The 14,628-nt window shown below is 41.4% G+C and overlaps 1 pseudogene; it reads left to right on the top strand.

Annotated features, from left to right (window-relative positions):
• The window catches only part of LOC125537358, a 99,760-nt pseudogene extending 85,714 nt beyond the window's left edge, over nucleotides 1-14,046 (top strand).
• Nucleotides 14,047-14,628: the final 582 nt, after the last annotated feature.

Below are 14,628 nucleotides of genomic sequence, written 5' to 3'. Positions count from 1 at the left end.
GCGTAGGCTTCTTCCTTAATTTGCGCTTGAGGACAGAATTTTTGTCCCTTATGTCCTCGATCTCCTGTTCCAGGCTCAGTATCTTTTTGCATAGTTCCTGCTTGTTTTCCTGCAAGAGGCGAAAAGGGATAAACTCGATCTTAGGTTTCTTTACCCTATCCGGGAGGCTTGACTTTTTGAACTCCACATGCATGTCCCCAGGTTGAGGTAGTGGGACTTCATCTTCATTTGAGCTCGATTCCTCCTTTCCCTTGGGTTCATAGTCCTCTTCTTCTTCTATAGTCCAACCGCAATGCTCCACATCCCCATAAACCTTAGGATCTACAAGGTAATCAGCCACATAGCTTCCTCCTTCCGAATCCTGGGACGACATGTTGCTCTGTCTGCAGCATGATAGCTCACAACAAAGATGAGAGATATTTGCGTGATACGGGAGTCAAACCCCCCGGGAGATTATATAATGAATTTTTACCGACCAAAATACGTGTCCTGTAAGCAAATGGAGTCCGGAAAGCGCACGAGGTGCCCACGAGGTAGGAGGGCGTGCCCAGGGGGGTAGGGCGCGCCCTCCACCCTCGTGGAGCCCTCGTGTCCTTCCCGGACAGCTTCTTATTTTTCTATTTTTCTAAATATTCCAAAACGGAGAAATATTGCCTTAAAAACTGTTTTGGAGTCGGTTTACTTACCGTACCACATACCTATTCCTTTTCGGAGTCCGAAACGTTCCAGAAAGTGTCCCTTATGTATTCCTCCGGGGTTACGGTTTCAATACATTGGTTTCAACATTTATGGGATTACCTGAGATATAATGTTTGATTCTTTGACCATTCACCACCTTCGGGATTTGTGCCTTCGAAGTTGTTGATTTTTATGGCACCAGAACGATAGACCTCCTCGATAACGTAAGGACCTTCCCATTTAGAGAGAAGTTTTCCTGCAAAAAATCTTAAACGAGAGTTGTATAGCAATACATAATCACCTACATTAAACTCACGCTTTTGTATCCTTTTATCATGCCATCTTTTAACTTTTTCTTTAAACAACTTGGCATTTTCATAGGCTTGGGTTCTCCATTCATCAAGTGAGCTAATATCAAAATAACCTCTTCTCACCGGCAAGTTTGAAATCATAATTGAGTTCTTTAATAGCCCAATATGCCTTGTGTTCTAGTTCGAGAGGTAAGTGACATGCTTTCCCATAAACCATTTTATACAGAGACATACCCATAGGATTTTTATATGCAGTTCTATAGGCCCATAATGCATCATCAAGTTTCTTGGACCAATTCTTTCTAGATCTATTAATAGTCTTTTGCAAAATTAATTTGAGCTCTCTATTACTCAATTCTACTTGACCACTAGACTGAGGGTGATAAGGAGATGCAATTCTATGATTAACATCATATTTAGCAAGCATTTTACGGAAAGCACCATGAATAAAATGTGAACCACCATCAGTCATTAAATATCTAGGGACTCCAAATCTTGGAAAAATAACTTCTTTAAGCATTTTAATAAAGGTGTTATGATCAATACTACTAGTTGGAATAGCTTCTACCCACTTAGTAACGTAATCAACAGCAACTAAAATATGTGTATATCCATTAGAGGAAGGAAAATGTCCCATATAGTCAAAGCCCCAAACATCAAATGGTTCAATAACGAGTGAATAGTTCATAGGCATTTGTTGACGTCTACTAATATTACCAATTCTTTGACATTCATCACTAGATAAGACAAACTTACGGGCATCCTTGAAGAGAGTAGGCCAATAAAAACCAAATTGCAATACCTTATGTGAAGTTCTATCTCCAGCATGGTGTCCTCCATAAGCTTCGGAGTGACACTTGCGTAGGATCTATTCCTGTTCATGCTCAGGTACACAACGTCTAATAACACCATCTACTCCTTCTTTATAAAGATGCGGGTCATCCCAAAAGTAATGCCTCAAATCATAGAAGAACTTTTTCTTTTGCGCTGGTATGTGAAACTAGGTGGTATAAACTTAGCAACAATGTAATTAGCATAATCATCATACCATGGAGCAATATGAGAAGCATTTATGACATTTAATTGCTCATCAGGAAAGCTATCATCAATAGGAAGTGGGTCATCAAGCACATTTTCTAACCTAGACAAGTTGTCTGCAACAAGGTTCTCAGCTCCCTTTCTATCAACAATATTTAAGTCAAATTCTTGTAGCAAGAGAACCCATCTAATAAGTCTAGGTTTAGCATCTTTCTTTTCCATCAGATATTTAATAGCAGCATGATCAGTGTGAATAGTTACTTTAGAATCAACAATATAAGGTCTGAACTTATCACAAGCAAATACAGCTGCTAAGAATTCTTTTTTAGTGGTAGCATAATTTCTTTGAGCATTGTCTAGGGTTTTACTAGCATATTGAATAACGTTTAATTTCTTATCAACTCTTTGCCCTAGAACAGCACCTACAGCATAATCACTAGCATCACACATAATTTCAAAGGGTAAATTCCAATCAGGTGGCTGAACAATAGGTGCAGAGATCAATTCTTTCTTAAGAATTTCAAATGCTTCTACACAATCATCATCAAAAACAAATGTTATATCTTTTTGTAATACATTAGTCAGAGGCCGAGAAATTTTTGAGAAGTCCTTTATGAACCTCCTATAAAATCCGGCGTGACCTTGGAAACTTCTTATACCTTTGATGTCCTTGGGGCATGGAATCTTTTCAATAGCATCAACCTTGGCTTTATCAACTTCAATACCTCTTTCAGAAACTTTATGCCCCAAGACAATACCTTCATTAACCATAAAGTGGCACTTTTCCCAATTAAAGACAAGATTAGTTTCTTCACATCTCTGCAAAACTCAATCAAGGTTGCTCAAGCAATCATCAAAAGAAGATCCATAGATGGAGAAATCGTCCATGAAAACCTCACAAATCTTTTCACAGAAGTCAGAGAATATAGCCATCATGCATCTTTGAAAGGTAGCAGGTGCATTACATAGACCAAAAGGCATACGTCTATAAGCAAAAGTACCAAAAGGGCAAGTAAAAGTAGTCTTTGATTGATCTTTGGCTGACACAGGTATTTGAGATAAACCAGAATAACCATCTAGAAAGCAAAAATGTGTATGTTTGGATAGTCTTTCTAGCATTTGATCGATAAAAGGTAAGGGTTAATGATCCTTTTTAGTTGCCTTATTTAATTTGCGGAAATCAATTACCATCCTATAACCTGTAATAATTCTTTGAGGAATCAATTCATCTTTATCATTAGGAACAACAGTAATACCTCCCTTCTTAGGGACACAATGGACAGGACTTACCCACTGACTATCAGCAACGGGATAGATTATACATGCCTTAAGGAGATTTAGTATTTCCTTTCTTACCACTTCTTTCATTTTAGGATTCAGCCGTTGTTGATGATCACGAACTGGTTTAGCATCTTCTTCCAAATTAATTTTATGATGACATAGAGTGGGAATAATACCCTTAAGATCATCAAGAGTATACCCAATAGCAGCACGGTGCTTCTTCAGAGTTTCCAGTAATCTCTCTTCCTCATGCTCTGAAAGGTTAGCACTAATAATAACAGCATATATCTTTTCCTCATCAAGATAAGCATATTTAAGAGCATCAGGTAATGGTTTAAGCTCAAACACGGGATCACCCTTGGGTGGAGGAGGATCCCCTAGGATTTCAACAGGCAAATTGTGTTTCAGAATAGGTTCCTGTTTAAAGAATACTTCATCTATTTCCCTTCTTTCATTCATAAACATATCATTTTCCTGGTCTAGCAAATATTGTTCTAAAGGATCACTAGGAGGTACGGCAATAGAAGCAAGACCAATAATTTCATCCTTACTAGGTAATTCTTCTTATGGTGTTGTCTACTAGATTTAGAGAAATTAAATTCATGAGTCATATCATCTAAAGCGATAGTAACAACATCCCTTTTGAAATCTATGGTAGCATTAACAGTGTTCAGGAAGGGTCTACCAAATATAATGGGACAAAAGCTATCTTGTGGGGACCAAGAACAAGAAAATCAGCAGGATATTTAGTTTTCCCACACAAGATTTCAACATCTCTAACAATTCCCATTGGTGAAATAGTATCTCTATTGGCAAGTTTAATTGTGACATCAATATCTTCTATCTCAGCAGGTGCAATATCATGCATAATTTCTTTGTATAAGGAATAAGGTATTGCGCTAGCACTAGCACCCATATCACATAATCCATGATAACAATGATCTCCTATTTTAACAGAAATAACAGGCATGCCTACCACCGGTCTATTTTTAACTTTAGCACAAGGTTTAGCAATTCTAGCAGTCTCATCAAGGAAATGAATAACATGCCCATCAATATTATCAGACAAGAGATCTTTAACAATAGCAATATCAGGTTCAACTAATTTTCTCATGAGGTGTATAAGTCTTAATATTGCTTTTACGAACCACAGTTGAAGCTTTAGCATGATCCTTTATCCTAACAGGGAAAGGTGGTTTCTCAACATAAGCAATAGGAACAATAGGATCATTATAAGTGACAATCTTTTCTTCAACTTTAATAGGTGCAACTACTTTTATTTCTATGGGAGGATGATATTTAAACCACTTCTCCTTGGGGAGATAAACATAAGTAGCAAAAGATTCACAGAAAGAAGCTAGTATCTCAGAGTCAAGTCCATATTTAGTGCTAAATTTACGAAAAACATCGGTATCCATAAAAGATTTAACACAATCAAACCTGGGTGTCATACCTGACTCCTTACCTTTGTCGAGGTCCCAATCTTCAGAGTTGCATTTAATTCTTTATAATAAATCCCATTTGAATTCAATAGTCTTCATCATAAAAGAGCCAGCACAAGAAGTATCAAGCATGGTGCGATTGCTATCAGAAAGCCGAGCATAAAAGTTTTGAATAATCATTTATCTTGAGAGCTCATGATTGGGGCATGAATATAACATTGATTTAAGCCTCCCCCAAGCTTGAGCGATGCTTTCTCCTTCACAAGGCCAAAAATTATATATATAAGTGCGATCACGATGAACAAGATGCATAGGATAAAACTTCTGATGAAATTCCAATTTCAATCATTTGTAATTCCAAGACCCCATATCATCACATAGCTTATACCATGTTGATGCATCTCCCTTCAAAGATAAAGGGAAGACCTTATTCTTAACAACATCTCCAAGTACACCTACAAGCTTAAATAATCCACAAACTTCATCCACCTATATTAGATGCTCATCAGGATGTTTTATTCCATCTCCTAAAAAGGGATTAGCTAGCAGTTTTTCAATCATACTCGAAGGAATTTCAAAGCAGACATTTTCATTTTCAGTAGGTTCAATAGGTTGAGGAGCAACTCTTTGCTCTACTGGTCAGGGTGAAGATACCCCGAACAAGCCCCTCAGAGGATTACTTTCCATAGTAACAAGTGACAGTAAATTTCAGCACACTATATAAATTTTTCCTTACCAAATTCCACCTACCAAAGGCGCTTCACTCTCCGGCAACGACGCCAGAAAAGAGTCTTGATGACCCACAAGTATAGGGGATCTATCGTTGTCCTTTCGATAAGTAAGAGTGTCGAACCCAACGAGGAGCAGAAGGAAATGATAAGCGGTTTCCAGCAAGGTATTCTCCGCAAGTACAGAAATAAGTGGTAACAGATAGTTTTGTGATAGGATATTTGTAACGAGCAACAAGTAACAAAAGTAAATAAAGTGCAGAAAGGTGGCCCAATCCCTTTTGTATCAAAGGACAAGCCTGGACAAACTCTTATATAGAGAAAAGCGCTCCCGAGGACACATGGGAATATCATCAAGCTAGTTTTCATCACGCTCATATGATTCGCGTTCGGTACTTTGATAATTTGGTATATGGGTGGACCGGTGCTTGGGTACTGTCCTTACATGGACAAGCATCCCACTTATGATTAACCTCTATTGCAAGCATCCGCAACTACAACAAATGTATTAAGGTAAACCTAACCATAGCATGAAACATATGGATCCAAATCAGCCCCTTACGAAGCAACGCATAAACTAGGGTTTAAGCTTCTGTCACTCTAGCAAGCCATTATCTACTTATTACTCCCCAATGCCTTCCTCTAGGCCCAAATAATGGTGAAGTGACATGTAGTCGACATTCACATAACACCACTAGAGGAGAGACAACATACATCTCATGAAAATATCGAACGAATACCAAATTCACATGACTACTAATAGCAAGACTTCTCCATGTCCTCAGGAACAAACATAACTACTCACAAAGCATAAACATGTTCATAATCAGAGGGGTATTAATATGCATATAGGATCTGAACATATGATCTTCCACCAAATAAACCAACTAGCATCAACTACAAGGAGTAATTAACACTACTAGCAACCTACTAGCACCAATCCCGGACTTTGAGACAAGAATTGGATACAAGAGATGAACTAGGGTTTGGAGATGAGATGGTGCCGGTGAAGATGTTGATGGAGATTGCCCTCTCCCGATGAGAGGAGCGTTGGTGATGACGATGGTGATGATTTCCCCCTCCCGGAGGGAAGTATCCCTGGCAGAACAGCTCTGCCGGAGCTCTAGATTGGTTCTGCCAAGGTTCCGCCTCGTGGCGGCGGAGTTTCGTCCGAGAAGATGGCTTGTTATTTTTTTTCCATTGAAAGACTTCATATAGCAGAAGATGGACACCAGAGAGCCACCAGGGGGCCCACGAGGTAGGGGGCGCGCCCCCCACCCTCATGGGCACGGTGTGGCCCCCCTGGTGAATATCTTCCGCTGAGTATTTTTTTATATATTCTGAAAACGTCTTCTGTGAAGTTTCAGGAGTTTTGGAGCTGTGCAGAATAGGTCTCTAATATTTGCTCCTTTTCCAGCCCAGAATCCCAGCTGCCGGCATTCTCCCTCTTTATGTAAACCTTGTAAAACAAGAGAGAATAGGCATAAGTATTGTGACGTAATGTGTAATAACAGCCCATAATGCAATAAATATCGATATAAAAGCATGATGCAAAATGGACGTATCACCAACCCCCGTGATATGATACGCTCTATCACACATAAACCTCCTTATATCTTCCTCAAAACAGCCACCATACCTACCTATTATGGCATTTCCATAGCCATTCCGAGATATATTGCCATGCAACTTTCCACCGTTACGTTTATTAAGACACGCTTCATCATTGTCATATTGCCTTGGATGATCATGTAGTTGACATTGTATTCGTGGCAAAGCCACCATTCATAATATTTTCATACATGTCACTCTTGATTCATTGCACATCCCAGTACACCGCCGGAGGCATTCATATAGAGTCATATTTTGTTCTAAGTATCGAGTTGTAATCCTTGAGTTGTAAATAAATAGAAGTGTGATGATCATCATTATTAGAGCATTGTCCCGTGTGAGGAAATAAAAAAAGAGAAAAAGAGAGAAAGAAAGAGAAAGGCCCAAAAAACAAAAAAATACAAAAAATACAAAAAAAACAAAGAAATGAGAGAAAACGGGAGAAGGGCCAATGCTACTATCCTTTTTCCACACTTGTTCTTCAAAGTAGCACCACGATCTTTGATGTCTACTACACAACCTTCTTCTTGTAGACGTTGTTGGGCCTCCAAGTGCAGAGGTTTGTAGGACAGTAGAAAATTTCCCTCAAGTGGATGACCTAAGGTTTATCAATCCGTAGGAGGCGTAGGATGAAGATGGTCTCTCTCAAGCAACCCTGCAACCAAATAACAAAGAGTCTCTTGTGTCCCCAACACACCCAATACAATGGTAAATTGTATAGGTGCACTAGTTTGGCGAAGAGATGGTGATACAAGTGGTATATGGATGGTAGATAAAGGTATTTGTAATCTGAAATTATAAAAACAGCAAGGTAACTAATGATAAAAGTGAGCATAAACGGTATTGCAATGCGTTGAAACAAGGCCTAGGGTTCATACTTTCACTAGTGTAAGTCCTCTCAACAATGATAACATAATTGGATCACATAACTTTCCCTCAACATGCAACAAAGAGTCACTCCAAAGTCACTAATAGCGGAGAACGAACGAAGAGATTATGGTAGGGTACGAAACCACCTCAAAGTTATTCTTTCCAATCAATCCGTTGGGCTATTCCTATAAGTGTCACAAACAGCCCTAGAGTTCGTACTAGAATAACACCTTAAGATACAAATCAACCAAAACCCTAATGTCACCTAGATACTCCAATGTCACCTCAAGTATCCGTGGGCATGATTGTATGATATGCATCACACAATCTCAGATTCATCTATTCAACCAACACAAAGGACCTCAAAGAGTGCCCCAAAGTTTCTACCGGAGAATCACGATGAAAACGTGTGCCAACCCCTATGCATAGGTTCATGGGCGGAACCCGCAAGTTGATCACCAAAACATACATCAAGTGAATCACGTGGTATCCCATTGTCACCACAGATACGCATGGCAAGACATACATCAAGTGTTCTCAAATCTTTAAAGACTCGATCCGATAAGATTACTTCAAAGGGGAAACTCAATCCATTACAAGAGAGTAGAGGGGGAAAGAAACATCATAGGATCCAAATATAATAGCAAAGCTCGCGATACATCAAGATCGTATCACCTCAAGAACACGAGAGAGAGAGAGAGATCAAACACATAGCTACTGGTACATACCCTCAGCCCCGAGGGAGAACTACTCCCTCCTCATCATGGAGAGCACCGGGATGATGAAGATGGCCACTGGAGAGGGATTTCCCCCTCCGGCAGGGTGCCGGAACAGGTCTAGATTGGTTTTCGGTGGCTACGGAGGCTTCTGGCGGCGGAACTCCCGATCTATTGTGCCTTCTGGAAGTTTTACGATACGTAGGTATATATGGGTGCAGGGGGTACGTCGGAGGAGCTACGGGGGCCCCACGAGGCAGGGGGCGCGCCCCCCACCCTCGTGAGCACCTCCCGTATCTCCTGACGTGGAGTCCAAGTCTATCCGGTGGCTTCCGTTCCAAAAATAACTTCTCCAGTTGATTTCGTTCCGTTTCGACTCCGTTTGATATTCCTTTTCTTCGAAACACTGAAATAGGCATAAAACAACAAATCTGGGCTGGGCCTCCGGTTAATAGGTTAGTCCCAAAAATAATATAAAAGTGGAAAATAAAGCCCAATATTGCCCAAAACAGTAGATAATATAGCATGGGGCAATCAAAAATTATAGATACGTTGGAGACGTATCAATCTTCATGATAGAAAGTCTCTCATTTTGTCACTTTCATATACTAGTGGGAATATTTCATTATAGAACTTGGCTTGTATATTCCAACAATGGGCTTCCTCAAATGCCCTAGGTCTTCGTGAGCAAGCTTGTTGGATGCACACCCGCTTAGTTTCTTTTGTTGAGCTTTCATACATTTATAGCTCTAGTGCATCCATTGCATGGCAATCCCTACTCCTCGCATTGACATCAATTGATGGCCATCTCCATAGCCCATTGATTAGCCGCGTCAATGTGAGACTCTCTTTTTTTGTCTTCTCCACACAACCTCCATCATCATATTCTATTCCACCCATAGTGCTATGTCCATGGCTCGCGCTCATGTATTACGTGAAAGTTGAAAAAGTTTGAGAATACTAAAGTATGAAACAATTGCTTGGCTTGTCATCAGGGTTGTGCATGATGGGAGCATTTTGTGTGACGAAAATGATGGCCAAACTATATGATTTTGTAGGGATGAGCTTTCTTTGGTTATGTTATTTTGAGAAGACATAATTGCTTGGTTAGTATGCTTGAAGTATTATTGTTTTTATGTGAATATTAAACTTTTGTCTTGAATATTTTGGATCTGAATATTCTTGCCACAATAAGGAATATTATTGATGAATATGTTAGGTAGCATTCCACATCAAAAATTCTGTTTTTATCATTTACCTACTCGAGGACGAGCAGGAATTAAGCTTGGGGATGCTTCATATGTCTCCAACGTATCTATAATTTTTGATTGTTCCATGCTATTATATTATCAATCATGGATGTTTTATATGCATTTATATGCTATTTTATATGATTTTTGGGACTAGCCTATTAACTTAGAGCCCAGTGCCAGTTTCTATTTTTTTCCCCTTGTTTTTGAGTATCGCAGAAAAGGAAAACCAAACGGAGTCCAATTGACCTGAAATTTCATGAAGATTATTTTTGGACCAGAAGAAGCCCACGGAGTATCGGAGATGGGCCAGAAGAGTCCCGAGGCACCCACGAGAGTGGGGGCGCGCCCCCCTACCTCGTGGCCGCCTCGGAGACCCCCTGACTTGTTCCCGACGCCAAAACCTCTTATATATACCCAAACTTCTAGAACATAACCTAGATCGGGAGTTCCGCCGCCGCAAGCCTGTGTAGCCACCGAAAACCAATCTAGACCCATTTCGGCACCCTGCCGGAGGGGGGAATCCCTCTCAGGTGGCCATCTTCATCATCCCGGCGCTCTCCATGAAGAGGAGGGAGTAGTTCACCCTCGGGGCTGAGAGTATGTACCAGTACCTATGTGTTTGATCTCTCTCTCTCTCGTGTTCTTGATTTGGCACGATCTTGATGTACCGCGAGCTTTGCTACTATAGTTGGATCTTATGATGTTTCTCCCCCTCTATCTCCTTGTGATGAATTGAGTTTTCCCTTTGAAGTTATCTTATCGGATTGAGTCTTGAAGGATTTGAGAACACTTGATGTATGTCTTGCATGTGCTTATCTGTGGTGACAATGGGATATTCATGTGATCTACTTGATGCATGTTTTGGTGATCAACTTGCGAGTTCCGTGACCTTGTGAACTTATGCATAGGGGTTTGCACACGTTTTCGTCTTGACTCTCCGGTAGAAACTTTGGGGCACTCTTTGAAGTTCTTTGTGTTGGTTGAATAGATGAATTTGAGATTGTGTGATGCATATAGTATACTCATACTCACGGACACTTGAGGTGACATTGGAGTATCTATGTGACATTAGGGTTTTGGTTGATTTGTGTCTTAAGGTGTTATTCTAGTACGAACTCTAGGGTAGATTGAACGGAAAGAATAGCTTCGTGTTATTTTACTACGGACTCTTGAATAGATCGATCAGAAAGGATAACTTTGAGGTGGTTTCGTACCATACAATAATCTCTTCGTTTGTTTCTCCGCTATTAGTGACTTTGGAGTGACTCTTTGTTGCATGTTGAGGGACTGTTATATGATCCAATTATGTTATTATTGTTGAGAGAACTTGCACTAGTGAAAGTATGAACCATAGGCCTTGTTTCAACACATTGAAATACCGTTTGTGCTTACTTTTATCATTATTACCTTTCTGTTTTTTTAATTTTCAGATTACAAAAACCTATGTCTACCATCCATATTGCACTTGTATCACCATCTCTTCGCCGAACTAGTGCACCTATACAATTTACCATTGTATTGGGTGTGTTGGGGACACAAGAGACTCTTTGTTATTTGGTTGCAGGGTTGTTTGAGAGAGACCATCTTCATCCTACGCCTCCCACGGATTGATAAACCTGAGGTCATCCACTTGAGGAAAATTTGCTACTATCCTACAAACCTTTGCACTTGGAAGGCCCAACAACGTCTACAAGAATAAGGTTGTGTAGCAGACATCAATACATATGGATCTGAATGTTGCAGACCCATTGACTAAGCCTCTCTCACGAGAAAAACATGATCAGTACCAAGACTCCATGGGTGTTAGAATCATTACAGTGTAATCTAGATTATTGACTTTAGTGCAAGTGGGAGACTAAAGGAAATATGCCCTACAGGCAATAATAAAGTTGTTATTTATATTTCCTTATATCATGATAAATGTGTATTATTCATGCTAGAATTGCATTAACTGGAAACTTAGTACATGTGTGAATACATAGACAAACAGAGTGTCACTAGTATGCCTCTACTTGACTAGCTCGTTAATCAAAGATGGTTAAGTTTCCTAGCCATGGACATGAGTTATCATTCGATGAACGGGATCACATAATTAGAGAATGATGTGATTGACATGACCCATCCATTAGCTTAGCACTATGATCATTTCATTTATAGCTATTGCTTTCTTCATGACTTATACATGTTCCGATAACTATGAGATTATGCAACTCCCGAATATCGGAGGAACACTTAGTGTGCTATCAAATGTCACAACATAACCAGGTGATTATAAAGATTCTCTACAGGTGTCTTCGATTGTGTTTGTTGAGTTGGCATAGATCAAGATTAGGATTTGTCACTCCGATTGTCGGAGAGGTATCTCTGGGCCCTCTGGTAATGCACATCACTATAAACCTTGCAAGCAATGTGACTAATGACTTAGTTAAGGGATGATGCATTACGGAACGAGTAAAGAGACTTGCCGGTAACTAGATTGAACTAGGTATGATGATACCGACGATCGAATCTCGGGCAAGTAACATACCGATGACAAAGGGAACAATGTATGTTGTTATGCGGTTTGACCGATAAAGATCTTCGTAGAATATGTAGGAACCAATATGAGCATCCAGGTTTCGCTATTGGTTATTGACCGGAGATGAGTATCGGTCATGTCTACATAGTTCTCGAACCCGTAGGGTCCGCACGCTTAATGTTCGATGACGATATGTATTATGAGTTATGTGATTTGATGTACCAAAGGTTGTTCGGAGTCCCAAATGTGATCACGAACATGACGAGGAGTCTCGAAATGGTCGAGACATGAAGATTGTTATATTGGAAGGTTATGTTTGGACACCGGAAAGGTTTCAGATAGGTTCGGGCATTTTCTGGAGTACCGGGGGGTTACCGAAACCCCCCGGGGGGTTAATGGGCCTTCATGGGCTTTAGTGGAAGAGAGGAGGAGGCGGACAACTGGAGGGGGCGCCCCCCCAAGCCCAACCCTAATTGGGGAGGGGGGCCGGCCCCCCCTTTCCGTGTCTCCCTCTTCCCTTTCCTTCCCCTCCTAGTGGGACTAGGAAAGGGGGGAACCTACTCCTAGTAGGAGTAGGATCCCCCCCCCTTGGGGCGCGCCCTGTAAGGCCGGCCGGCCCCCTCCTCCACTCCTTTTTATACGGGGGAAGGGGGCACCCCATAGACACACAAGTTGATTTCTTAGCCATGTGTGGTGCCCCCTCCAAAGAATTCCACCTCGGTCATTTTGTCGTAGTGCTTAGGCGAAGCCCTGCGTCGGTAACTTCATCAACACCGTCACCATGCCATCGTGCTGACGAAACTCTCCCTCGGCCTCAGCTGGATCTAGAGTTCGAGGGACGTCACCAGCTGAACGTGTGCAGATCGCAGAGGTGTCGTGCGTCCGGTACTTGATCGGTTGGATAGCGAAGATGATCGACTACATCAACCGCATTACTTAATGCTTCTGCTTTCGGTCTACGAGGTACGTGGACACACTCTCCCTGCTCGTTGCTATGCTTCTCCTAGATAGATCTTGTGTGATCGTAGGAATTTTTTTGAAATACTACATTCCCCAACAATTTGCTGAGGAATGGGGACTTCGAGGAGGGTCCGTACATCTTCCCGGACACGCCGTGGGGGGTGCTGGTGCCGCCCAACGTCGAGGACGAGCACTCGCCTCTTCCATGGTGGATGATCATGTCGGGATCGAAGGTCATCAAGTATGTCGACAAGCTGCACCACGTCATTCCGCACAACACGCGTGCCATGGAGCTGGTGGCCGGTCTAGAGTGCGCACTGCTGCTGGAGGTGAGCACCATGCCTGGACGGTCGTACATTCTCTCGTTCTCCGTCAGCGATGCAGGCAATGGGTGCAGCGGGTCCCTAGCCGTGGGTGCGTACGCGAGGCAGGGACCCTGAAGGTGATGTACGAGTCCCATGGCACGGGCGGGTCCAAGCTCGCCGAGCTTCGTTTCACGATGATTGCCAACCTGACGTGCGTGGTGTTCCACAGCTGGAATCACCACATGACGTCTGAAGCCACACTATGCGGTCCTGTGGTGGACGACATCTCGCTCGTCACTGTGCACACGCATGCTGCTCGTCGGCTGCTTCTGTAGCTAGCCCACGATTTAGACTGATTTATGTGGACTTGGTTTGAGCATGAATGGTGTGTTGGTGCCCTTGTGTGTGGTTATTTTATATCTGCGTAATGTAGTAACTGTCTTTGGAACAAGTAAGGATAACACAAAATAAATTGAAATTGCATCTGCATATTGTATTACTCGAAAATCAGGACTTGAATGTGCCATTTTAATCCCTGCCATTCAAAGCCAAGTGGAACAAGCGAATAATTTGTTGAAACACTATGCAGGTCAAACTAGATTGAAAATAAATTATCACAAATCAACCATGACCCATATAAATATGAAAGAAGTGATTTCACACAGCTCCTCAATGCTCTCGGATGAAAAGGAGGGAACTTCCCGTTCACATATTTAGGGTTACCTCTGAGTGCCAACAGACTCAAGGTGGTAGATTTTATCGCCATTTGCCAGAAAATTAAAAAAAAAGACTATCTGAGTGCTCAACTATGCTTTCATATGATTGAAGATTTCTTCTAGTTAAGTCGGTTTTTTCAGCCCTTCCAATTTTCTTCATAAGCACCCTAACACTGCATTCTTCCATTATCAGGAAGATAA

The sequence above is a fragment of the Triticum urartu genome, chromosome 2 (assembly GCF_003073215.2).
Source record: "Triticum urartu cultivar G1812 chromosome 2, Tu2.1, whole genome shotgun sequence".
Taxonomy (NCBI): domain Eukaryota; kingdom Viridiplantae; phylum Streptophyta; class Magnoliopsida; order Poales; family Poaceae; genus Triticum; species Triticum urartu.
The sequence above is the reverse complement of the archived record's forward strand: the minus strand, read 5'-3'. Positions and strand labels throughout refer to the sequence as shown.